General features: G+C 35.4%; 1 protein-coding gene and 1 long non-coding RNA gene across 2 annotated transcripts in view; one reads left to right on the top strand and one right to left on the bottom strand.

Moving 5' to 3' along the window:
* Positions 1 to 26,865, top strand: part of LOC140742994 (neural cell adhesion molecule 2) — a 292,771-nt gene that overhangs the window by 107,677 nt on the left and 158,229 nt on the right. The window lies entirely within an intron of this gene.
* On the bottom strand, positions 3,737 to 8,792 carry LOC140742993 (uncharacterized). Its single transcript, XR_012102319.1, has 3 exons — positions 6,157 to 8,792; positions 4,283 to 6,063; positions 3,737 to 3,942 (listed from the first exon to the last, which is right to left on the bottom strand). It is a non-coding gene; the product is annotated as an uncharacterized LOC140742993 (long non-coding RNA).

The following is a 26,865-nucleotide window of genomic DNA, read 5'->3' on the forward strand; positions in this document are numbered from 1 at the left end:
ATATTTTGTAATATAGTGATAATAAATAAATAAACAATATGTATCAACAGGGTAATAATAAAGCGATACTAGTTGACCCGGCAAACGTTGTGTTGCCTTATAAAAAAAGGGTTAAGGGTGAACAACCTTTTACTTAGGAATATGAAAAATAGATAGTAGCCGATTTTCAGACATACTGAATATGCATATAAAATTTGGTGAAAATCGGTAAATCGTTTCGGGGGAGTACGGTAGCTAACATTGTGACACGATAATTTTATATATAAGATTTATGTATTAAACCTACATATTTTTCTGTAATTTATTTATTTATTTATTTATTTATTTATTTATTTATTTATTCACAACTTACATCTAACATTACAGGAAAAAAATCCTAATGCGTTAGTGTAGCTTAAAAATAACAATAATTGACGTCCAAATTACATAAAATATACAATATACATAATATATACAAGTAAACTAATTAATAATTTTCAACTACATGGAAGGCTACCCTCGTGAACTCTCCAAGTGTGCAACAGAACAAGTCGATATGGTCTGCTATAGTGTTAAGTGTGCGCAATGCTCGTGTTAAGGGTGCGTCGCGCATCAGGTTGGTGCGTGCGTGTGGCAACGCCAGAAGACTCGGACGTCGCCGGCGCTCCACACTTCTATCCGGCACACACAACTTCAGTTCTTTCAATATAACTGGGTTGTCAAAACCATAGGCTTTGCCTTTGTATTGTATGAAATGGATAAATAACTTTTAAGTGGAACACACAGCTGACTTCAAAAGCATTAATAAGTTAAAAATAATTTGAACAATATTATATTGAATATAAATATGGCTTTAGAGTGTTTGAGATACTGTTTATAGAAGTTAATTAAAGTTAAGCATGCCTTACTATTACCTATTACCTGCAAAAATATAAAATGGTATTTCTTATTACCTTACCTTATACACAGTGAGGGACGACGCGTGAGGCGAAGCAGTAACATACTGGTCTGATGCGCAGAGAGTCCCGGATTCGATCCCCGGCCAGCACATATTTAAATGATGAATTAAGATTTCTGTTTCTGGGTCTGGGTGTTAGCGTATTTCCTCTGACTTGTCCATAGCATTCACAACACAGAGAATCCTAGTGTGGAGCTGTGAGTGTAGAAAGTGTCTTTTTTATGTGTGTATAGATGCAATGCGAAGCGTTCTTCGGAGAAGTCAGTCATACAAATATTATTCTTAGTCGTAAAATATCTTATGTGTCCTGACGCGGCGAGGTTCATAAATCCGGGTGTCGTTTATCTCTAAAGGCAAATACATAATTTTATTTTAAGAACAAACATTATGAAACATTTACAAAAAATAATATTTTTGTCTCTTCTGGCTTAACATTTTTTGGTTCCATACATCTGCAGTAAAATCTAACAAAAACCTTCCGAAATTTATTGACTTTACTTTGAAGTGTATGCAACGAAAAAACTTCAACACACTGGCAAACAGTGTTAGTACGGCAGAAATATATGCAACGGTGGTGCTTAAGGGCCCACGGTATATCATACAGGCTTGAGTTCTTCAGTTTTGCTTTTAATTTTTTTCGTTTATATTTTTCTCCCGTAATATGTAACGCACAAGAGCACAAGCGAAATCACATAGATTTATCAGGAAGATTTCAGTCGCAGCGTACCCATTCACGGTAGATACTATAACACACTAATCAACCCGATATTAAAAAAATACATTAAAGAGAGAAACGAAACAAAAAGTCACAAGATTGTTGCCCTAATATTTATTCCCGTCCGTACTTCGTACGCGAATTAACGGTCTAAAAGTTGGCCAAGCGTCCCGGGGTGAAATATAGCCCCAAATATTATCACATCGCCCGAAGATGGTAGGAAAAAGGTCGGCAATGGACCGTGTAGTCAAACTGGAAGGATTTTCGTGAATCCGTTTATTATGGATCTGTTCCATCGTGAAAGAGAAAACGAGGATATGACTATATTGCTGAGTAATTAAATTTTGATAAGTAATAATATTAATAAAGTAAAGATTACAAATTATTATGTAAATCACATAACTATGTTGAGGTAACAGTGATTTGTGATGATCACTCAAAGAAGCAGTATTTGGACGTAAAACTAGGACGTATAAAAGGAAATAGCAGTAATTCGTTAATAAGAAGCGGAAGCTGTGCTGTAATGGTTTAAGTATCTAAGTAACGAACAATAGGTAGAGGTAGCCACATACCTCTAGTAATATTATAAAGTGCTGATGAATTCAGAAACAATGTGTTACACTTGTCAATAACCATGAATAGTAAACTTAACACGTTGATCAACTTAACCAACTACATATACACTAACTCAACATAACAAAATTAAGATGGCTCGCAGACATCTATAAACAAAGTCGTAATCTTAACAAGCAAACGTGAGCAGTAAGACAAGACCCTTAGCAGAGGAACGCCCACAGAAGCTTCGCCATTTCATTGAAATTCGAGTGGCACATAAAGTGAGACGTAAATTTCAGATACTAATGCTGGAACATTCGTTGGTTCAGTAACGTGGTTCCGTTTGTTTTTATTGCCGTCAGCAACGAATCTTGTTTGCGATGTGGCTATTTTGTTTTGCGCTAAACGTTTCACTGTGAATTTTGGGTTCGCGTTTATCACACAAATTCTGTTTAGCAATGTTTTCGGTATTGCTAGTTGGAATTTTGCTTGTGTCTAGACATTGTGTGATATTAATCTTATGTGAGATTAGTTACATATTGGTATTTGGTTTACTTAATCCTAGTCCTCTGCCATTGTGACGATAACTTATAGCAAAACTTGCTTCTTAGATCTGATACTGACCATCTTGGTTGTATATGTTTTTTTATTTCTGCAATAGAAGAGGAAGTAAGATCTATTTTGCTTGTATTACGGTAAAGTAAAATAATGTTAGATGTATTTCATATACCTACCTACGATTTCAGAAATAAATTACTTTGTTATGGAAAGAAGTATGCCATCAAAAACAATGCTTGTAAAAAAATCCAAGTCTCGCCATTCAATTCTTCTACCGTAAAAAGTCTTGAGATCTATGTAATACCAAGCCGGTAATGTATGCAGTCCCTACTTAAGAGACCTTCTGTCTTAAGGTATTATCTCACTATCTAACCTAACAACATCTCATGGGACCATACCAATTTTAAAAATATTTTATGTTCTAAATAAATTAACGTGGCAATCGTACTGCAAGTCACATTGTGTTTTCATCTTATCATATCGCATCACACAAGTACGATTGCCACGTCAATTTATTTAGAACATAAAATATTTTTAAAATTGGTATGGTCCCATAAGATGTTGTTAGGTTAGATAGTGAGATAATACCTTAAGACAGAAGGTCTCTTAAGTAGGGACTGCATACATTACCGGCTTGGTATTACATAGATCTCAAGACTTTTTACGGTAGAAGAATTGAATGGCGAGACTTGGATTTTTTTACAAGCATTGTTTTTGATGGCATCTCATTCCTTTTTGTAGATATTTCTACTCTTTTCCTTTCCGGTACCTTCCACTAGTTGAATCTCAACAACAGATTTTTTAAAGGCAATTAAATTGTTTAGGTAGTCTTTGTAGTTATGTAAATAATCTTGCCATTCATCATCACTTTCATTCGAACATGACAATAAATTAAATCTAAAAAAGTTACTATTTTGACAACTGAAATTATGCCCGTTATCCTCAGGAAAAACATTCTAAAACATCTCTACTGATTGTGATTTATTTATTTATTTATTTATTGGGATTTAACGTGTCTTCGTATTAAATAATCGACATCCCTTACTTTCTTCTGAATATCCGACAAAAATCATTGGTAATCTTTCACTGACTTCGTCGGACTCCGGTTTTTGATATAAACCACAGTATTTACTGCTCTTGCTCAAATTAGTTTCAATTTATAATAGACTTCTGACTTCTGAAATGAAATGAAATATTTATTTAATAATGATAACATCAGTTTTAGACTTGTCGCATATACAATAATAGTTCTGTTAGCTGTTTCAACCACAACAATTTGTTTAGGGGTATACAGTATCGCCTTCTAATGTAGAATTCCATTTGTTGATAAGAAAATATTGAAAGCTCTATTACAAAATGTCGTCCCACCATCTGATCTCATACATTTGTTCGACTTGCTAGTTCCTTTTTCAACACTTTATATTTTTTAAATTTCTTAAAGACTCACTCTTATGTTTTAGAAAATAAACATTCATCGTGTCATTCGAGAATAATAGTCGATAAATAATAACATGTACCTTGAACCGTTGAGTGAACTAGCTTCCATGGGACTACATAAATCTGTATGTACGATCTCCAGTATATCGTTCGTTCGCGTTCAGAGGTTTGGAAATGGTTTCTTACTAGTCGTCATATCCGTCGGTAATGTTCACATTATCAAGACCAGTCATAATATTCTTTAAAATTCGCATATATTCCGGATTAATATGGGCTAGTCTTCTATGCCAATATTTATTTGACATTGTCAAATTACATATCGGTGATTTGACAAATTGTTTAAATTTATATATACCATTTACGTTGTGGCCAGTTGCGATGATAATATCCATAGAGTTACTAATAGTGCAACCGTTTTTCAAAATTAACAGTAAATCCTTTTTCAGTAAGTTTACTCACCGCTAACAAATTCATACTTAAAATTATTTATATTAAAAAGGTTTCTTATAATAATTTCCACGTATTTTCCGGGTAGGTACTAACACAAAATAAAAACTAACAGAAGTAAATCTTCATACAAAGTGGGCTGAAGTAACGCACACGTAGACACCACTTACCGACTCGTTATCTCGGGGGGACTCGAGCGCATACGTGCGCGACTGTCAGTTCATTTCTGACACGCGTTTGTAACTGTTTTGTACAAGCAATGGAGCAAAATAAAATACCCTAATTGTGCAATGGACGGTTGTTTAAATTCAACGTTAAACTGTGGATTTTCGTTTTTTTATAGCTATCAATTATCAAGCCACTAGGAGCTGATATTTTTGGTGATCATGGCAAGAATATGTTATAAAGTGGATATCTAAGCTCGATTTATATAACAGTTTCCTATTTCGAATCATTTGAAACGAACTTAACTAAATTTTTGTAATATTGCGTTGAAATGTTACGTACCTAATATTACGTAAGTTGAAAACATGATTTTTTGTTCGTATATATATTGGTTTGTCTTTAATGCCATTTGGTAGGTTTATGTCTAAAACGGATAGGGCAAAAGGAATTGTGTAATTAGGGTAATCCGTTTAGAAGTTATTAGGGATTTTCTATTGTGAACATTATAATTTTTTATGTGCTTACATATAAAAAATATTTTCATAGACATTTATTTATGCTCAATAAGGCCGAAAGGAGATGTTTCAAAATGTATGGGCTCCCGGCCACCTTTTGTAGACTATATTAAAAATTAAGAAAACTTGCAAAGAAGGGGGTTAATTTTCTTCAAATCATGTTCGTTTAATTGTTAAAAAACAATGATTTACACTTAAACTTGCAACACAACAGTGGAAAAACATCATGGCGGTAGTGATTACCGTAATAATGTCATCTGTCATTCTATTTTAACTTACTATATACATTATATACTTTTTAATATATTTTTTTACGCGAATGGGCGTAGATATATAAACATTGTATTGTGTGAATTGAGAAACAAGGCCTATATTTGATAAACATTAATTATATTTACTTTCATAAATCTTGACTTAAAACAAACATACCAAAATATGTACTTCTATACCAATTTATTTTAGTTAAAACATTTAAGTGTGTAAATAAAACAACTTTAAGTACACATTTGATCATATTTTACTTACTCTTCACTTAAATACATTATTTATTCATTTTAAATATCTTCCCTTATCAATATTTTCATCCTGTGACGAGCTCAGCCCAAACATCAAACAATGGGCATAATGTGAGCGCAACTACCTACGAGTACGGTTCGTTGCCCAGCGATGCAGTTGCAATAATAACTGATTATTTTGTCATCCCAAGAATGTCCATGTCTTGCTAATGTAATTATCTAAAAAAGAGAAATGTAAAAAGATTAGCTTCTGTAGTTTAAAATTATTTACGATTATTTCACGATTAATACAACAACTGATGTATATTTTACCTGATGATATTGAATCCTTGTCAACACAATCCACAGCGATCGCACGAAAATCACAAGAGTCCATAAAACATAAGCTGGGTAAACAAGTAAGGTAGAATCACAATAATCGTAAGCAGCACAGAGCAGAAACATATTCAGGATTAAAATGGAATCTTCTCATCAGTACCTACATATTTATTCAACGTTTACATTGGAGTCCACTATTATAATATGTATATATCCACTTTTACGCATATCAAATTGACAACTTCTTCTTTTTTAATTTGACATGTCACTTACATCTATAAAACCAGATACTATTTAAAAGGTGGTTTTGTTATTATTATTATAAATAATTAATTAAGTTCAGAAATAATGAGGGGATACCCAAAACAAAAGCCAGGTTGTAAAGTACTAAGGTAACAATAACTTTACGACAAAAACAGCGAAATACAGAATTACCGACATCCAAAGAGTATAGTAACCTATGTGTGGGGTACACATAGGTTCCCGACATCGACAGTTTTGAAAACTTGACATTGACAGTATTCCGCCATATTTAATATTTCAATGAGGATTGCTTATTTTAAATATTTTTAAACACGAATACTTTAGGTTATCAAAATATATGTGTATTTTTCTTCAATTATGCAAATTATTCGTGTTTTTTAGTTATAATGTACATAAGATGGCCGAAAATGAAACATCTCCTTTGCCTAAACACTTGTTTCCTTGGAAACAAACTTATTATTATTTTATAATGCGGTGACAGTTGCTAAACCTCACGACAGTTATTGTATATTGTGTATGTTACCGTTAGATTGTAGAATACGTTAGCATACACATTAACTAGACTTAAGATTAGCTAGAAAATATGCAGATTAACTATGTAGTTAAAATTCGAAACATCTTTTCAGACTTGTTCTTAGGGCTAAAACACATGCCTTTTTACGACACGACGACGTATCGTGACACATAGCGACATCGTGCCGCAAAGCGATATTGTTTCGTGAAAATATACAATGTTTGTCGTAAATTCATGACACGACGACGCATCATGGCATGCACGGGTCGACGTCAAGGGGTGAAAATTGATACAATCTCGTTTTGTACTTTAGGTAATGGACAAGCTAATCTGCGTTTTAACTGATTTAGGCACATTAGCCGTAACATCTAGTTTTTTTCTCATGACATTTGTCAGAAATTCGGAATGTTTTTGATATTATATAACTTTTTAGGGTTCCATACCTAAAGTTTAAAACGGAACCCTATTTCTAAGCTGTCCGTTCGTTTGTCTGACATAGAGCTCTATTTCTGGAACCTTAATACATAGAAATTTATTTTTTTTACGGAATATGTATAATGGTGGCCGCTTTAACAATATGTACTAAAAGTAAAAAGAAAAACTTTCAAATAAAGGAGAGTTGCCATACAAGGACCTTCTTTTTCTTTATAAGGAGGAAATCTTGAAAAGGTACTCGACGACGTGGGAGTGACGCCGGGTTATGTGGGACTTTAGCCGCACTAAAATCCTCCGGTGGCCGTCCTCAACGTTTGTTGGAGAACTCCGGGATCTCCGACTGAACGTAACAGAAGTCCTTTAAGCGCGATGCCTCGATCGAGCTCTGCCCTGGGAGAACAGTTTTCGCTCCTCCTAAACTATCCGGTGTTCACGACGGTATGCGACTACACATACCGCCGTCCTTCCCGGGGACACTTATTGGACGGTTCGAGCTCCCTGTTGCCACTCCCAACTTCGGAAGCCCCCTTGTAGTCGCTTCTTACGACAGGCACGGGATATCGTAACCCTTTTTTAGTCCAGGAACTACAGAGACAAACATATAAGGACCTGCTATTTTTTAGCGTTTTTCATTTGAAATGTTCACAATGCATTATATGGCTGCTATAACATCAATTAGTAAAAATAAAAATAAAATAAACAAATATTTTTGTGGTACGGAACCCTCAGTGTACGTACGAGTTCGATTCGCACTTCACCCATTATTTGAATTGAATTTAAATTGAAGTTGGAATTGAAAACGTCTTTTATCTCGAGAATAAAAACAATTGACGTCGCCTATAATAGTAGGGGAGCCCAAGACGGGATTTCGAGAGTGACTCGAACGCGGCAGATTAAGATATGGGAGATACCTTACATCCTATAGAGTATCTTAAACTATCCATTTGGGGGGTTCAACCAGGGAAGTCCATCAGACTATTAATAAAAAATCGTATTATCTATAGTAGCTTAATTACATGCTGAAAACAATAAATTTATAATCTGATGGTTTGAGGGCGGCGTTAGGGAGTAATAAGGTTGCAAAAAATCTATACCTGGACATACTCGAGTGCGGTATTTTTTTTAATACAAAGGAAATAATGCTAGAAAATATGCACTATCTGATAGCGCCATTTATTAGCATGGATCCCTGGAAAGTAATGGTGTACAACAAACTAAAGGAAAAGGCAAATTTTATGGAAAATACATTATTCTTTATATATTCTCATTCTGTTTTTTTTTTCAAATCGTCAATATAAAAAACCCCTCCACTAAATCGTCAGCTGCAACATAAAACATCAGCTGGAATTTCCTGTATAATAATCTTACGCCCTCGAGTGTGTCAAGATAACGTTTTTTTTTGCATTTTCGAAGAGTCACTGACGGTCTTTCGAATCGAATCGTCAGTCTTTCGAATGGGGGACTCATCTGGGGTAACTTCATATCCCCTTTGAAAATCTAATGTGCTGGTTACTTTTTTTCCATTTTTACCTCTCGTATGGCTGTCCCCCTATGCAAACCAGCAGATAAACATATTTCCGGCATCAGAGATATATACTCTATCACTAACCTTCCGCGCCTTGAGTATGTCTGACTCTGCTTTTTACATTTTTCGAATCATCTAGAAGCTATTTCCACGGTGAATCGAAAAATATCACACAACCTTCTCTTCACTCTAACGTGTAATCTACACAATCGTATACGTCCTATTGACGCTCGAGTTTCTACCCATTTAACATCATGGGCTCCCCTACTACTCGTACATTTCGCGGACAGAAACACAGATTCATTAACTGCAAATGTAACTTTGTAATCCTATATAACTTATATAGGATACAAAGTTATTTAATGTAGTTGGTGTATCTAGATAACTGGACAGAAATTGCAAAATATTTTAGTTTTTCCATGAGTTATATACTAAACACTAATTGTACCCTCAATTTCAACGTTCTATGTCTGCTGGAAGTGCCTTAAACTTTTGATGATCGGTCAGTCAGTCAGTGAGTGAGTGACAAAATTACGAACTTTAACTACTTGTAATTCTTAAACTACTGGTTCAAATTGCATGAAATTTGAAATGTACCGTGTCTATACAATGCTTGCTTGGCTCCTGAAAATTCAGGCTTCTAGCTTCATATGCAACGAAGTTACAGGGGGTCAAAAATGGGCCGAATTGCTTCGGGAAAAGTATGGTACGGCCGTGCCGCTTCTTTTGGCTCGACTTGGCGGAGGCACTGCCGTGCCTCCAGATTTTGATATACGAGTATTATGAATTAAAAACGTTCATACAAAACTGCGACAACATACCGAAATTTCAATTGATCAGTATACTCGTATGTCCGCCCTCTCAATATTCGCATCCGGAACACTACGTGCCAGACTAGTATGGTGAATGTTATGTCAAGCAGCTCAGCCATAAATTGGAGTAAATAAATAAAGAGTCTACGGCATACACTTTTTACATATTCTCATTCTATATTCATACTTTTAATAGTTTTGAAAAACATTGCACCAAAATCTTTTATTTCTTCCATGGACTTTATGTCAGATTTTAACACGTAACAGTAAGATTTGTTGAAGACTAAAGACACAAATAATATAAAAGGGTGTTTAATTACCTCCTCATAAAATATCCAAGGCACTTAGTAACGGAATCTTTTTCAGTGAATTCTTTAAAGATAATGGCCTGTAAAATTCTTCTTTATGTGCCACATCGCAGAAAGGTTATTAAACGGGAGTGGATCAACGGGAAAAGGTTAGGTAACAATAAAAAAGGTAAGGCTAAGATTCGAGGTCACTTTGCCCAAACACTGGTTCTACCAAAAGCGAATAAGAGTAAAATGTGATGTTGTGGTGTGATGACGTCATTATAAGAGATAAGGAGTTCTAATTTATCGTGATCTTCTCGTGAAAGTTATAACGGCTAAAAATACCATAACAAGCCTTCTTCCAGAAAATACGTTGTTTCGATGAAATTGACTAAACATGGTGTCGTTTCGGTACTCAATAAACAAAAAAATCAGAAAATTGGATTGAATATTGAAGTAGCAAACGAGCTTGTAGTCCATCTGATAATAAGTGGCTAATGTTCCTTATGGACATCTGTAATCAACTGTATCTAAAAACGGCCAATGATGCATTGATATCCCTGAGGACTTAGTTGGAACGCCTTAGATTTTTTTTCTCCTATCGCATCCTTCAAATCGCTGTGTTCCGGACATAGCAGCGTTGTTAGGCAAAAATAGGTACCAAGGTGTGGTGCTTCCGGAGTCGACCAAATAGGTTTCTTACCTTCAAAGATCAGCAAAGGACGAAAGTTTATTGGTATCCTCGTCAATAGCACATAATGCAACAGGGTCCTATCGTAGTGGTCGGAGGGCCTTTGTTTCGACCGCCTTTGTTGGACCGGTCCCGCTCCGAATACTTTCAATGGCAACGATTTTTCAGTTGGTCTAACTGCTGGAAATTATACTAATAAAACGAGGGAAAACAATCGAAGTGAATTCGGGCCGAGGGTTGGTTAACGACAATGGAAAGTCGGAGTAACAAGCTTAGACAATGATTTCGAGGATTGTAGTGGAGTGCCATATTGAGGTCGGGTTTCCGAATAGCCTTTCATATCTGCTAGTAAGTTCAATCACAGTTGTAATATTTGCCCCATCTTTGCCAAATCTATGGAATTTTAAAGTCTGAGTTACCTAATAGCATCATGAATCAATCGTTAGTTATTCTTTGCATTTCTGTTTCAAATAGGTTTGTACCGGTAATTATTACTATATCTTATACTCTTATAAACCTTATTGTCTCTAATAGAAACTATGTAATGTTATTTTATGGTCAGGAAATTTTCATCGTCACGAATACATCCGAGCACGTACGAATATAGTATGTCTTCACACTTATTTGTCTATGCTTGGTGAGTATTTCAATGTTAAAATAATAGCTCATCCAACTTCTGCCTGCGCTAAATATTACTTAACAATTACGTACTTAACAAGAAATCGCTTGTTATTTCGTTTTTGTACTAAAATCGCAATTTGATTTGAATATATTGGCTATATTTCTTAAATAATAGCCCAGTTGCTTTCACATCAATCAAATTTATTTGTATCGAGTGTAATATAAAGTTAATAAACACCTCCATAAGTCAAAACATTAAATTTGGTAACACCTGGTCTGCATAAAGCAAATGGCGTAAAGATAGTCGCACACTACGATATTGCACCGCGCTAAATCTCACAAAACACGCTTAAACTATTTTACGTAATTAATACACCTCCATAATCTGGCCGATTGCGAATAAGCAGAGTATTTTACTAAATACTCTTACGCTTTACTTACTTACTACTTACATATACACTGTACTCAGTGTGTTAACTTTTAGTCTAATTTTTTTTAAGAACTCTCAGGCGTGAAGGTTCCTGCATAATGGTATTTTTGCCATTTAAGTAAGTTATAATTCATTTCTAAGACGCACAATGCACATATAAAAAATCCGAGATGTGTGTCTGCGCTTCAAACCTCGGACCTCGGACCTGCCGAATGAAAGACAGAGTTTCTTACCAAGGCAGTACCTGCCTTCAGCCCTATAAGTTTGTAGCGGTATAAGGTTTTCGTGTGCGTTCGTCCTTATTGGCTCGTCTAGTGCAGGTGCATACTTAACAAGACATAGTTGGATAACATGACCCACTTATAACTTTACAAATTTCACAAAATCTCTTTGTAAATATTCTTTATGGGTACATAAGGTGTTGCTTAATTACTATAATATTTTAAATTCTTTGTCTACCAAATGAAACAATTTTAGACATGTAGTGATCACGTCGGGGTCACCACTTTGGCAAAGGGAGATCTCCTGCCGGGCTAGGTGATAAGCCCGCTGAGCGGCCGTGCTCCAACAGTCTCATTTCGGAACTTGTATATATGCAACATCTTTAGAAAACTTCGATACCGTGATTCAGCAGCGCCACCTCTTGACGAGTAGCGGGAAGTCGCTATAAGCATATTAAAGAGGCTTTCCGAATTAGTCCTCACATATACTCGTAGTAACGCATCTGTGGACAGCCTTAGGTAGAAATCCTATCTTATCTGCATTAGCCACTTACCATCAGGTGGACTGCACGATCGTTTACTACTTAAATACATAGATTAGTAAAGATTACTCACTCCTAACAAGTTTTGACCAGGAACCAGTTTTGACAATTGAAATTGTAACTGTCATGTATTTTCGTGCTTGAAAAATATTAAAAAAAAAATAGTTTTTAGAGCATTTACGTATGAAACGATATTTCTCCGCACTTTTTCTTCGATTTCGTGTTTTTGCACCACATAACTGCACGTGTTGGCATTGTTCCGCGTAAATAACACCATGACAGTCGGAGACGTAACAAATAGGCTGACACGTAGTATGCCACTTTAAGGCTTCCTTCAATTACAAGGCGGTGAGATATCTATACTTATCTATGCTTTAATATCTATTATAAAAGTAAAAAAAAATATGAATTCAATAACCTTCTTTAAGAGTTTGTTAAAGTCAAAAATATTTAGGGCATGATGATAAACAAATAACTAATATTTACAAAACTTTACTCATGTATCAGTATATACTCTATTTTCATGTTTATATATTTACCAATAAAATGTATCGCGATTACGCGGAGCTCGCCCTATATTCCTATCGCTGATTTATTTGAGAGCCGATAAAACATTTAGTACCTCCGGCTTAGGTAAATGTTATACTGGTCTGACAACCCTGATTGAGATTAAAAAAACTTTCCCCGGGGAATCCGTTGTCTTATTGTAAGCGTGTCAACGATATGCGATGAGCGATGTTTGTGATTTAATTATTAGAAGCTAATCTAAATATAATATTTTATTATGTGTTCGTAAGCTTGCAAAGCCTCAACAAACAGTTACAAATTCAGCGTGCGTTATATTTGGTTTGTGTAGATTTGTAAGCGCTTGTAACCGATCCAATCCAGGGTTAGTTTTTAAACAAATCATAGGGAATGGCAAAGGGGTGGTCGCAAGCGCTTGCGACGTGTTCACACGTTTGAGCGTTTGTAGAGATTTGGAATTTGCGGCAAGTGTCAAGCTTGTGGGCGCAGATTACATTTTTTAATTATTACAAATACATTGCTTTATTAGTTCGTATGTATGTGATGAGGATCGAACCTTGCAATTAATTTTAAACCAGTTAAACCAAACTGACCGTTCGACTAACTGTTTAGTTTGAATGACAATTCATTGTGACGTCATTGTAAATCCAATATGGCGGACTAATAATGTTCATCCTCCTAATCGAACCCTACGAAGCATCTACTATTGCTTTTTAATAATACTCGCTAAACACGGTTCGCTGAAGCTTAGCCTGGTATTAATTATTAGAATTAATATCAGACCATTCTCGTGGGATCTAAATTAAAAACACTTTTATATAAAATTAAAATATTGTGTTAAAATTTCAGGTCAATCCATTAACTTCGGTGTTAACGAGTTTAATGGACTCAAACATAGATAATCTGATGTCTTGTACATGAAGATACAAATACATGAAGATATATAGAGCTACTAGCTGACCCGGCAAACTTGGTGTTGCCAGGTAAATAAAAAAATGTTAAGGGTGAACAACCCTTATCACTTAGGGGTATGAAACATAGATAGTAGCCGATTCTCAGACCTACACGTTATTAATCTGTGGACCTACTGAATATGCATATAAAATTTGGTAAAAATCGGTAAAGCCGTTTCGGAGGAGTATGATAACTAACATTGTGACACGAGAATTTTATATATTAGATTATAAAATAATATTCACTTTAAAAGATGAACGAATGACGAAAAAAGAGCTTCCCAAAGGTGTATGTAGTCTACCCATTCCCACTTTGCGTGGTGGACTAAAACCTAACAAACTCTTACTTTGGGTCACCACCCACGAGTCACCACTCGTGCCCAGTAGTAGGATAGTAATTGGTTGACAATGATTATGAGATGCGATGCGTAAGAAATTGAGAAATAAATTAACACTTAAGTAAGTCTGTTACCTACATGTGTAAGCAACGTTCTACTTTCGACTAGTACTTGGTAAGGAGCAATCATCTTAGCATCGTGTAAACAAGTTGGCATTGTACCAATCTTGGATAGGAATCCCGAATATAATAGTAAGCATGTCTATGAAATATATTAGTTGTATGGCACCTGGTTTACTGACTTCGGTACAACATGCAAACAGAATAATAATTATTCTGTTATTTAATATTATTATTATGTTATTATAATAATTTAGATTTCTGTTTCTGGGTCTGGGTGTTTGTGTATTCCGTGTAGTCTATGTGTATTTCCATGGCACCCACGGCACAGGGAATCCTAGTGTGGGGCTGTGAGTGTAGAAAGAGTTTATTTATTTTATTTATTTTACCGTACCTTTTTACCAGACTGCAGATTGTAATGTTTATCAAGCACATGAATATCTCATTCTTTCGTCCGCCCTACAGCTTCAACGGCTTAACGAATTTCATCATGTCGTTGGATTCGTATAAATTATGGGAGTAACATTTTAATAATATTTATTTCGTTTATTTTAATGTGCAGGTACTTATGTTTATTTAAACATATATATTAGACTTATTTAGCTTTCGATATAAAAAACAGCCTATGTTTTATACATAATTTAATAAGTTTTTTATGGCTATTTATATTTTCGCTAACGGTCTAAGTAGAGTAGAAAATAACGCGGAATTTTCAAAAGATGTTTCGCTTGCACGTTTTCTCGCTAGCTGTAAGACAACTTCACTAAACGTAGAAAGGAAAAAATATCAACGGAATTTTCGCCGACCGATGTCCGAAAGCGAGGTTCATCAAACTGTCCTGGGTGGCAGATAGGCAATTAAGAAATTCAATTTTGTTACTTTCCGCAAACGATTTCGGACTGACTAATCCAGTCGGCGGGTTTGTCAAGTTTTTTTGACAGTCGTACTCTGATGCTTACTACGGATTTGTTTGAAAAATTGCTATCTTTTCATAGCTGTGTTAATTCAAGGATAGAACAAGGTAGACTTATTCACTCTAAGTGTTCTAATTTAGTTTAAACGAAGCAATTCTTATCAACTTCAGCAAGAACTCATGCATTAACAGTTGATTTCTACAAAAGAGTTCTTCCTGAAAGCTGAACATAGGACGTATCTAGAGGTGAACATAGAACATAGGACGTATCTAGAGGAAGATTTTGTCGTAGTTATTGTGTTTCATGCTGTTGGTGGTAATTACAGCAGTTGATGAGTAAAACCGCAGGTAAACGCCACTAACAATCTTAAAACTCAAATTAAGCTTCAAAGCCCATGGACAAAGACAGAACTATTAAGGTGCCATTTTAAATAATAAATTAAAGCACAAGACATAACAAGTTTTGGAATTGATTGCAAATATCTATGGGCAATTTTAAGATACTTTTTCTATTAGATTAAATTCATGCTCGTTTGGGACATTAAAGAAAAGTGTTTTATGGCCAAAGATTAAAACTGTATTATTTAAAATTTTCTATTTATTTTGTACAAATTACTTTTTAGAATTCCTACAAAAACGAAGCAATGTTTGAGGCAGTTGTTGTTCAATGAATCCGAAACTAATTCTAATTTGAATTTCTGAAATCCAGCTTAAGTCTAGCGTTTCAGAATAAGGTTTGAGATCGCTGAGACTTATTCATGTGGATTAGGGATGTTCTCGAATTTTCTTAATTTGTAAATAGTTCACAAGTCTTAGTTTTAACTTTTTTATATTTTAAATTTAAGAGTTTCTTTACCGATGAGATGATTATTTTTATTATTTGATATTAACACAAACTAACAAGTGCAGAATCGAACTTTGACAAGAACAGAAATATAAAGTATTTTCGAGATATTGATAGTAGTACCATCATTGATAAGGCAGAAACGCTTGACGGAGGCGTTATAGCTTTTACCAAGAAAGTGCTACCTACCGGGTAGTATAAAGGAAATGATGACTACTTAAATCTACGTGAATTCGATGCTACTTATTAAAAAAAATAAACATCATTTACCATTAGTAAAGATTACTCACTCCTAACAAGAACATGGAACCAGTTCTGACAATTAAAACTGTCACTGTCATTTATTTTCGTGTTTGAAAAATATTAAAACAAATTTAGTTTTTAGAGCATTTACGAATGAAACGATATTTCTCCGCACTTTTTCTTCAATTTCGTGATTTGCACCACTTAACTGCACATGTCGGCATTGCTCCGCGTAAATAACACCATGACAGCCATTAAAGTGTAAGCCATTAATGGCTTCCTTCAATTACAAGGCAGTGAGATATCTATACTTATCTATGCATTTACCTATAAAGTTTTTACTATTTAACTACAAAGAAAAAAAAACATAAACATAATAAATAATAGCGCATTGTAATCATGAATTACTTCCAATAATAACAAAAAATACAACAACACAGCACAATAATGTCGTTTATTATGTGCATTATGATTTATTTCAATATTAGATACAGAAAAACAAAAGTAGGTGAGTGGGGCATAATTGAAACAGCATGATTTATACCTTTCTGCTCTTCTTTACTTTGCTGTTCCATTGCGAGCGAGTGTACGAGTTAACGCTCGCTAACGAAATAAACAATAATTATTATTCATTATCATCATCATCACATCAACAACCCATTACATTCCCACTGCTGGGCACGGGTCTCCTCTCATAATGAGAAGGATTAGGCTATAGTCCACCGCGCTGGCCAAGTGCGTATTGGTAGACTTCACATACCTTTGAGATTTTTTTTTCATTATAAATCTATTATTTTACCATTGTTAGGAACGGCTCGCTCGTAAACGGTGGTGACTAACAGTTAAAATCTTGCTGCTCCATTGCAGAATGTTGAAGAGAGACACAGCTTATTGACCAACCCATACTTACCGAATGTTTTCAAACCCATAAAATCTCCGACAAGGTGTAAATACTGCAACCAAACCACTGCTATCTGAAGTTACAGGAGTTATGTTCTGACAAAATCCGCTAGGGGCGCTAATTGGAAATTGTATGGGCAAATACGTAAACAAATACCAAAACAGTCATATCTGTTAAAACGTAAAAACTCATGGTAAGGGTACAGATGTCCATTGACAGTATTCTTAGGTAAGGACAGTAATGGTTTGCAGCATTAATTTGACAAAAAAATCGCTTGCAATCAAACAACAGCCTTATTTACTTCGCCGGAAAGGGTTCTGTAGTGGGGGTAGGAGGGTGAGTTATGGCCTTTTAAATTCTTTTTTTCTTTGTTAACGTTGTTACTTTTCGCGACAAAAGAGATTACATCATCTATCTTAGGGAACAGTAAATTGGTCGAGATGAAAATCTTTTGTAAATTATGGTAATATTAATGGATAATTGAGAGATATAGGATAATTTTACTTTTAACTGAGTTTCCTTCTACAATACTGAGCTTGGATCTCTCCCTATGAGTGGTGGAGGGCTGGAATATACTCCACCAAACTATTCCATTGCATATTAGAGCATGGAGGTACAGGTTCATGACTTTTACCGAATTAAGCAATGTTGTCGTATATGTTACTGCTATCTGTTTTTTGAAGAATCGAACCTTACATAATGTAGCCACTGACGTTCACCCATCCAATTACCGACAACGCGAGACGTTCCTTAACTTGGTGGTTAATATCGGTACAATCGCCTTCCCAATGGATTTTCTCAATTTAAGTTCAATGAAGAACGTATCTTTATACAACACAATATTATTTTTTGTTAGCAACAAATTCGGAAAATAAAATATGTAGATAAAATATACTGTAAAAATAGAAGTGGCCTAATTTTTATGTCTGCTAGTATTTGTAAAATATAAACGTATTTTACTTATTAATCGACCTTATTCGGTTAACAAAATACAGCCTAGTAATAATAATCCCGTAACCCCGTTCTCATGTTTCAATACTTATATTAGCATTCATGAACACGATACTGTTATGTATTCTGCAAAAGATACGGGAATAACATAACAGGCCTCAAGCCATTTCGTATTAATTAACCTAGTCTTCGCACATGACCTCGCTCGTTCTTGTAATACGTTGAATTTGGCCCGAATTTGTTAACAGAACGCACTTTTTTATAACATAAGAGTAGCAGACGAGCATGCAGTCCACCTGATAATAAGTGGCTACTGCTCATGGACATCTGTAATCAACCCCAGATAGGATTAGATATTCCTACCTGAGGTCGGCCACAGGTGCGCCGCTACCCCTGAGGACTAAGCTGGAACGCCTCGGAAATGTCTGTCTACCATTGAAGATCAGAAATTATTATAATATGTTGAGTCAATTTCAAAACTAAGGGAGCAATGACCGCTTTACTAAACAAGAATACAGAAGATAATGTAAGCAAACTATGTAAAACATTTCTTTACATATTCCCAAGAAGCTCTTAATTAGTAGGTACCTAACTAAACTAATAAGCATACAAAGATATTTACCTTAAAACGCTTTTAATAATGTCTTCAAAAGTGTGTGTATTGATGTTAAATATTTGCGTCGGTGTGCTACCTTTGTTGATAATCTGGCGCCATCTAACGTGTTCCGTTACTCAAATCTGGTTCCGTTACCAGTTTCACGACTTCCGTGCCATCGATACTGATGCAGTCGTAAAGCGTTAATGGTTCTGTTAGCAGCTGTTTGCTAACTGTTATCGTTTATAGCAGTTTATTATTAAGCGAGTAGCGAAATCGACTTTTATGTTGCCGAATTTGAAATGTTATTGAAGCTGTTTGAAATAGGATAACTATGTTTAAAGTTTTAACAGATCCATAAGTTTGGAGTACCGAAAGACAAAGGCATTATTTGGACTAAGTTGAGATTTACTGGAATTTAATATAATTTACCTCTTGTGGTACAGTTACAACATAATATTCTTATACGAAGAGGGATCCGATTACGTGTATCTGTGGTACCTATAGAATCATTTCATACTGATATTTCTCGGGGATATTCCATGTATAATAATGCTGCCGGAAAAAACCCAAATTGATTCGCACAAAAAGAGGCATAAAAGCAAATCTCATAGCTCGTTATTCACTCAAAACGTATTTGAGCCTACCTTTAATACTTAACGGAGTATCGCAATAACTCATCAAAATGGCTGCCCGATGAATATGGATATAGGGGCATTGGTTGACCACCTGTTCTACTGTTAACGTAAAGCGAACTTAAATTATAAAACCTCTTACCTGTATAAAAATCTAAAATATCTTATTTAAAAACTTAAAGTATAAGTATCGGTAGGTATATAGAATTGCTGTCCTTGTAGTTCCGGGACCAGAATAGGGCTACAGTATCCCCCGCCTGTCGTAAGAGGCGACTAAAAGAGAGCTTCCGGGGTTGCGTGCGGCAAGAGTGGGAGCTCGAACCGTCCAGTAAGCTACCCCGGGAAGGACGCATACCGTCGTAATCACCAGATGTTGTGGGAGGAGCGAACGCTGCCCCGGGGCAGAGCCCGATCGGGGCATCGCGCTTGGAGGACTCCGTTTGTGTTCCGTCGGAGATCCCGGAGTTTTCCAACAAGCGGTGAGGACGGCCATCGGGGGGATTTTAGTGCGTTAAAAAACCCGGCGTCGCTCCCATGAAGGTTTCCCCTCAAAAAGAAACAAAGAAGGTATATAAAGTCGCAGTATAAAATTATATTCAGAGGACTATGGTTACTTCGAATTGATTGATTATTTATTGTTAATTTTTTAAACATTCCCACATTCCTATCTGAGGTCGGCCACATATTATGCGCCGCTACCCCTCAGGACTACGCTGGAATGCCTCGGAAAAGTATGCCTTCCTATGGGATGACATACTGGTGTGGTACCTATGCCATACCCTTCAAATTAGAAATATGTCACCGGAGTCGAACCACAGAGGGTTCTGCCACCTTTAGATGAGCAAATTTACCATATTACCACATAAATCAATTTAGCTATATATTAAACAATTTTCTAATCCTTTAATACGACAAGTCCTTACAACAAACATTAGCGTGAGATCCGCCGTTCGAGCGTTGCATTAGAATGAAGTTTTTGTCTTTGAATATCATTACACTGTGTCGGTATCTGTCTTACTTTCTATTTGAATATTATATGCAAAAGTGGTTTTATGTTGAAGCAAATAGCAATGTACTTGATGCAGGTAAATTAATAGTCGAGCTCAAGGATATCAGATCTTTGTAGCCATAAATTTAACAGAACATTAACACGGTTAAGATGAACTAAACGATACCTCCATGTTAAAATCCACCAAGCCGTTTGGGCTGTAGGATTTACCAAGGAGTGAGACATAGTAAAGAGGACTTATAACATCAATGTCTTACTTGACTTACGAGGTACTTATGTGGCTACTTTACGTTTGAGAGCGCATGTATCATATGAGATGGCATACAGACATAACCAAAACTGACGCAGACATCGTATTATGGTTCTCTTACTTCACCTCATCTTATTTCTCAAAGACAAAAGGTGATAGATCCAGTATAATTCGATCAGAATATGCACCGCCACTCCCATTACTAACGTGAAGGAATTATAGGTTTGATACTTGTGGATACCAGCTGACTTACTTATGTGATGATAATCTTAATCCTCAAGAAAGGCAATATATGTGTCATCTGATTCAGGAACTGTTCTTTAGTTGGTCACTGATTCCTAGCAGTGACCACTTACCATCATGGACTGCAAGTTTATTTATTACCCGAATGTTAAAGAAAAGTACAAAATATGATCCCCTTACTTCACGTTATTATTTCCATACACAGCTTGAAACTTCAGTCCACTAAGCCCATTCATAATTAACCCAACCGATTCTCAAAACATCAAACAGAACTCGAGCTTTCCTTACGTTTTCGCTATACTACGCTACATACATTAATCCAACTTCAACAATATATTATGTCTGTAGCCTGTAGGCATCGGAGCGTGACGGACAGCCGGCAACGACAAGGGTCCGACACGTGACTGTGGCGAGCGACCCCGCACGATACGATCTTGGAATACCTAAATATACTCTTAGAGAAAAATACTGGATGTTAAGTGTTAACGTGTTTCTTAAATAGGTAATTTAATTATCAGATTAATATTTAAAGAAGATTTATGGTGTTGATATTTGACTATTTTTTTGTTGCCTTATTTACTTACAAGTTACTATTGTAAGGGTATATTTTCATAACAATACTTTTTACTTAATTTATGTTAATAAGAGTCTATTTAATCTCTAGTGAGCAGCAATGTAACGGAAAACTATATAAAAAGAAAGAAGGATATAATGTTTTTTTAGAGAATAAGATGTCATGGAATGAATTGTCGAGAAAATAAATAATGGAGTTGTAATTGAATCTTCTATTATATAAAATAGTATTTCAGGAATAATGTGCTTACACTATAATATTTTGAAACTCTAATTTACCCCATGAATATCATCATGACCCCATGGCGTATTTGGTTGAAGATTAGCATACCTTTCTTGCCACACCAGTCTAACATTTAGCATTTAGCATTTAGTTTCAGCATTCCGAGTTCAATCCTTGATCAAAATACATCAAAATAACAAATTTAAAAGTTTAGTCTGGGTCTAAGCGAAATGTATTTATGATACTCACAAAACTGGGAATTGTGAAAAATTAGTGTAGCAAGCTATATTTATACGGAAAAGCCCTCTTGAAGTTCATATTGGACACAGTTTACGTTGTGTTCCATCGAACTATGTATTGTGTAACAATATTTCGAATATTCAAACCCCAATAGAACAAATAATAATCAACCGTTATTTCAATTATTGTTTACTTTCAAGTGGTATGGGAACTGGTTGCTTTCTTTGGTAAAATGTTTGTTTCTTAATACTACTGTGTATATATGAAGTGTTCACAGCAATGACAACATGTAGTCAGGTGCACTTTATGCTTGTTTTTCTTTATTTTGTTCTATATTGTAAATTGTTTTTATTCTAATAAAATAAAGCACGTGCGGCAATTGCTCGCCACGGTCACGTGTCGGACCCTTGTCGTTGCCGGCTGTCTGTTACGCTCCCAGGCCTTCAAACATCATATAAATGTAAAGTTGCATTACTATAATTATGGGTCGATATAATGCAAAAACATCGAGCGGAAATCTGCAATAGTTCTATGTATTGTTCTGTTTCTATTGTGTGTTTGTATGTTTGATTAGGTATGTATGTGTCTGTGCGGGTTATCTTAATAGGTTTTATAGATGGACTATGTCCTCCGAAACAATCTAGCTAGTAATTAGAGGAAATGGACAAATTACGTTCGTTTACTTGCATTACATTTTTGGTATCATAGAAGTTATAAAAAATGGTATGACCAAATAATACACAAGTCAGGCCAAAAGAAATTACAGGATGTAAATAAAGCTGCCATTAAGTTATCTGTACATTTATAAAAGTAACAAAAATTGGTCGTCTGCCCAAAATTAACTAGTAGAAAATTCTATTAAGGAGGTGTTAAATGTGTCCTTTGTAAAATATTTCATAATATAATATTTAAATAAATAATAAATAAATAGCATTACGTAAGTATATAAACGGTAGTTTCATATTTATGTTATTTTTTCTATTAGTGTTCCACGTGGCGTGTGAGGTTCCTCCCTCGTCGCGGTCACGTGTCGAACCCTTGTCGTTACCAGCTGTCCGTCTACGTACGATGCTACAGACATATTTTATGTATATTATAGATATTTTGTAATTCCTGTGATGCGATAGCAGTGTAAATAATATTGTATCTAGCAATTTGTACCTTCATAATAGGCCAATAGGGCTATACGAAATAAAAATATTTCACTTCGCTTTATTTACTCTCGTCCCGTCTCGTCACGTCTCATCTCATTTCATTTCATCACATCCCATTTCATTTTAAATGATAGTTGGTTTATATAAAATTTCTATTCAATTTTATGATATCTTTTTAATTTCCATTATATTTATAGCAGCGCTTAGATTATTTATAAAGGTGGTAGAACCCATTGTGATTCACTACGACTGCACCACCACCACACCTATTTCTACCTAACAACAGTAGTATTAAACGCTCCTGCGTTCTTGTTTGAAGGGTTTAGTAAGGGAGACATGTTTTTTAAGGCTTCCCAGTAGTAGGCGTAGGTAGGAATATCTAATCCTATCTGGGGTAGATTAGAGGTCCATGGGCAGGATTGGCCACTTATTATCAGATGGACTGCATGCTCGTCTGCTACTTCTATATTACAAAAAAAGCGGTTATTAATGCCTAGATTATTTAAAATTAGCAAAACAATAATAGCACGCTAGTAGAAATAAATAATTCAATATTGTAGAATACGAGTAATTAGTAAAATAATGAGGCATATTTTTCAGTGTGCGTAAATGTTAATGATATCGTTGATATGTATCTACATGTTACACATCTTTCTCTAATAGTTTGTCGGCGATAAGATGGCGTGTTGTGGGTCCGGGCCGCGGTCACGTGTAGGACCCATGTCGTAGCCAGCTGTCTGTCACGCTCCGACGCCTACGGCCCATATGTTGGGTGTATGTTACATATTATTATTTTATGGTACAGAGGTCTGTCATCGAGTGATTCACAATGTTATATGTGTTATGGAAATTGAAAATACAATCGACTCGAAGTGTTATTGGCGTTAATTAGTTAAAATTTATAATAAGGCTAGGACTTATTAATAAGTATTTGGATTAGACTTTGAAATTTAGTTATATTAAAATTGGTGTAACTAGGGTATTTTTTGAGGAAGGTGGGAGGAACATATACGTTATTTATTTATGAGCGTATGTATGTCTTATTATTTGGCACGCTACACAGTCCAAACGGCTTGAGAGGTTTTAACATATGATGTCGTTGGTTTCATTTAAATTCGTATGTTACGCAGGCAAACATTATGCCTTCGTCCTTGATGTCTGCTCTTCACACATACCAGACAGACATAGAGAAAAGGTAGATATCATATAAAACTTATGCTTGACATAAAACATTATTTTCGTTACTGAGTGCCTAATATTCCTTGAGGTTTATCGTATAGTGGCAACATAATATATGTTTATGTTAACCATAAATTCGACATATCAAATAACTTAAGTTTCTGCTAAGCTTCTTCTAGTGTATGTGCTGTCAGTATATGTTAAGTGAAGATTGTCTCTTAAGAAAAGATAAAGACCCAAGCAAAGTTTTAAATCGTCATATGTTTCGGTTTTGTGTGTTGTGTGGTCCTAGGTTCGATTCTGAAGTGTCAAGTAAGTATACTATCAATTTGGATTTAGGATCTAGATCTATGTATTACTATATATTTGTGTGTGTCCATTGCATTAAAAAATAACAAAATTTACTATTAATTACAATTACCTATTTAGACTAAGTACATGATAATTACACGTAACTAATGACAGCCCTAAAAACAAGAAGGTCCGTTTAAACTGCATCGTTTAGCCACACCCCACTAAGGGCACCCTTGAGGCTCTTAAAATCCTGACCCAAACACGAAGGGTAATAGAATCTGGTGCGGAGTTCTTAGGCAAAAAAATAAAATTTTAAAGGGTAAAAAGTAGGGGTTTCGATAGTTTTGTAAGCATTGGTTGCAAAGGAACGCAACCGGAGTCCTCTTAGCGCGCGTCAAGCTCACCTGGGTCCGCCCAGGTGCGCTTGACGCTCGCCACACCGTCTGGTGCGTACGACGATATGCGAAGAGCGTGGACCCTACCTAACCCTTTTTATTTCTTATTATTGATCATCGGCCTCCCTTCACCTGGAAGATGCTTTCTAAATGTACTTCTCTATGCTCCAACACGAATCGGTCGAGAGTAGTAAAGTTTAGGATATAAACAAACAAACTGGGCCAAGAGCATAATTTGTTTTCCAAACCATATTAAAAAGGGCCTTAAAAAGGGGTCACGAGTATTAGATTGTATTTGTTCATGGTACAAGTATGTGTTGATGGTTGCAGTAGACGAAATACTTACGGAAACCCTGCCGCCCATCCCATGGAGTTCATCTTACTTACCCTTAAAATACACGGATAGTAAGGAACTGTACTATTAACTGAAAATTAAAAAGACTTGACACTTTTCTCCATGATAAGATGGTTTACGTTATATCGAAATAAAGGATATTTATGCAAGCGTATTCCTGTGATAAATCTAGCGCTTGACTCTCATATTTTCCACTTCACGTAAGAAACGACGTTGTCTCTTAAAATAAAACAATATGGCGGTGCTCCGGCAGAGAACTTCCGAACAATGGCATCAAAAGGTACAACACTTAAATGTATGTGTTGTATAGCTAGCTAAAATCCATTAGCGATGCAATGCGATTGAACGGCACACGATTGAGAAGTTACGGCGCAAAACTGGTAGAGGGGTGTGTCTTCCGAATGTTGATCTGATAAGATTTCACTGATGTGTGATTTAATAATCATAATAAAATCATTTATTCGCGGAAGTTGGCTACATGCACACATACAAAAATTAATTACTGAGTAACAAATGCCATATAAGTTGCTAAGCTTGAAACACTATACTTCAATCTTATCAAGGCTTACTTTGCTATGCTTGAATTATAGCGTAAGAAAATGACCACTAAAGGAGAATTGCAAATCTGGATAAAATACCTTGAGTTTTACAGACGATAGCTGAAATCTTCAAACATGGAAGCAGTTCGTAACATTGTTTTTATAAGGCAGAAATAGGTATGGTGGTGGTACTGTCACTTTTAAACATTAAAATAGTAAACTCTATTAGGCCTTATTTTTTACACCTAGGTATTTATTTTTCACCATTTTTTAGTTTGTAAAGGAACGTTTCAATCGCTTGTCGTCAATCGCTCACAGTGAAACAAGCTCAAAACTTCAGAGTTATATGATGGATTTTTCATGTCAATTCTCGTAACTGGTGTTGTTTTTATAAGGGCCTCTCGGAGGCGCTCTGTTTTGAAGAATTTGTCTTTTTATGTCACACGAAAAATAACGTCCATAAGGAAAATATAAAATAAACGTAAGGTCACGTTGGTAAAATATGTTGGCTCGTAGTGTTTCGTAATGAAATTGGAAGAAAACTGTCGAGGAATCAGCGTAGGATGTCTCTGTATTTCACGGTTGTATTTTATTGTAGATACAGAAAGGGTTAACGTACCAGTGTCGCTACGTGATATAAGAGACTAAATCAAGATTTAAAAAATCAGAAAAAGTTGGATTAAAAATTAAATTTAAAAATAAATCAAAATCAGGTCAAAAGTTTCAACTCACTTATTACCAATAACGGGGCTGTAACCTATGGGTTAGGTTAGATATGGTCAAACTGTGTATCAAGGGTAGCGACTTGTCTCTCACCAATCTCAGATTTAATTTGAATTAGAATTCAATTTTTCTCATTTGATACTTCTATACGCGATTCACTTTTA

The sequence above is a fragment of the Epargyreus clarus genome, unplaced genomic scaffold (genome assembly GCF_041222505.1).
Source record: "Epargyreus clarus isolate Ecla_fem2 unplaced genomic scaffold, WU_Ecla_fem_2.2 ptg000006l, whole genome shotgun sequence".
Lineage (NCBI taxonomy): Eukaryota > Metazoa > Arthropoda > Insecta > Lepidoptera > Hesperiidae > Epargyreus > Epargyreus clarus.